Here is a 2,080-nt window from a genome sequence, read left to right as displayed (position 1 = left end):
AAGAACAAATTCCTATGTTATGTTCAAATTTCTTCACTTGAATATTAACAGAATAAGATCTATCTATATGATTATAAATCAACCATAATAGATCTAAATTTCAAATTCAACAGATAATTTTATTGTTTTCTGTAATTAGTAAAGGAGTACTGCATAGAGAATTTAAAAAGAAATTTTCTGCCTCAAGCATAACTAGGCAGAAGCAGAATGTAGTTGACAGTACTTTGTTATTAAGTTCCCAGACACCATCCTGAAAGGCATGGAAGAAAAAACAGGATGAGGAATCTGAACTATGAGTTAGTAAGTAAAACACAAACTGCTTCCCTGCATAGTCCAAGAATGACTTGATGTTTGCATTTCCACTGACATCTGTCTCATTTGATAGGCCTACATCAGAATGAGGGTAAAGTGAACTTCACAGAAACTGTGGCAATACTCACAATCCCTGCACAAGTTGAAGCTAGACAAAATTCCAGCATTTAAAATTGGAGGTGGACACAATGTCTCAACCTCAATCAAGAAGCAATTTACAATTGATGCCTATTGGGGAGAAAAAAAATCTGTTTTCTCCAATGGAATGTCATTGGTTATATCAACTATAATCAAGGAAGACCCGATGCTCAAGAGTACTTGGAAAATACATAATGGATTTCATTCTTTCTTTACTAGTCTTTTGTTTTGTTTGGGATCTTTTGTCTTGTCAATTCTTGTTTGTTTTGATTTTCCCTTTTTAGGATTTGTTTGTTTGTTTGAGAAAGAGAGAAGAGAAAGAAGAGAGGCAGAGAGAACAAGAAATTGAGTGGGTAGGGACATAGGAAGGATCAGGGAGTAGTTGGGTAAGAAAAAAATGTGAACAAAAACAGAGTGAAAATACATATTAAAAGAAACAAAGCGTTAAAGATTTTACCCTATCATCACATAAATAAGATAATGAGTAGCCTCATGGTTTTTTTTCTGTTTTATTTATTTATATTTTTCCTCATTGGCACAGACTATAAAGAGATTAAGAAGAAGGAAATATATTCAGAAACAAATTTGTATTTGTGATTCAATGCTCAGCTTTATAAAAGTACACATGGCGATTTTGCCTATAATTTTTGTTACCATTTGCATGGTTATTCATTTCTACTCCATCTTCTTTGAAAATATGCTTAAGGCTATTGGTGTGCAGTGTATCTGTTGCTTCCATAACCTCATAATGTCCAAGTAGGTCTAAATGAAATCTTCTAATGCAGAAAAAAACTATAAGATATAAACTGCGACTGAAGATATTTGAGTAAAATATGAGTCAAAAAAGAAATTTTTATGGAATTGAATGAAAATAAAAATGTAACATACATAAATCCTGGGACATGAGGAATGTGGTTCTAAGAGGAAAGTTCACAACACTAAGAATCAACGTAAACTAATGGGAGAGATCTCACACTAGCAACTTAACAGCGCACCTGAAAGCTCTAGAACAACAACAACAAAAACAACACCAAGAAATGATGAAAAATAATAATTAAACTAAGGGCCGAACACAATCACATAGAAGCAAGCAATCACACAAAAATCAAAGAATCAGGCAAAAATAATACAAAGAACCAGGGAAACAAGGAATACATTTCTTTTGAGAAAATGAGTAAGACTGGCAAAACCTCTAGGCAAATTAAGTAAAAGGTGGGGAAAGAAGATCTAAATTACGAGAATTTGAGAAAAAAATGGGGACATAACCACAGACACAGGAAATCAAAAGAATCAAAAGGACATACTATCAGGACCTGTACTCCACCAAACTAGAAAGTATAAAAGAAATAAATGATTTTTTTGAAGTATACCACATACTAATGTTAAACCCAGAACAGATGAGCAATTTAAACAGATCTATCAGCTCTACTGAAAAAGAAGCCTTCATTAAAATTCCCCTCCCACAAAACAAACAAGCAAACCCAGGGGCAGAAAGTTTCAGTGCCAAATTTTACTACACAATAAAGAAGAATTAACACCAACACTCTTCAAATTATTCTACAAAATAGAAATATAGGCAAATTTCCCATTTTCTTTTATAAGGCAACAGTTACCCTGACACCTAACTCAC

Source organism: Peromyscus eremicus, chromosome 2 (genome assembly GCF_949786415.1).
Source record: "Peromyscus eremicus chromosome 2, PerEre_H2_v1, whole genome shotgun sequence".
In the NCBI taxonomy this organism is placed as follows: Eukaryota; Metazoa; Chordata; class Mammalia; order Rodentia; family Cricetidae; genus Peromyscus; species Peromyscus eremicus.
This window is presented reverse-complemented; position numbering follows the sequence as displayed.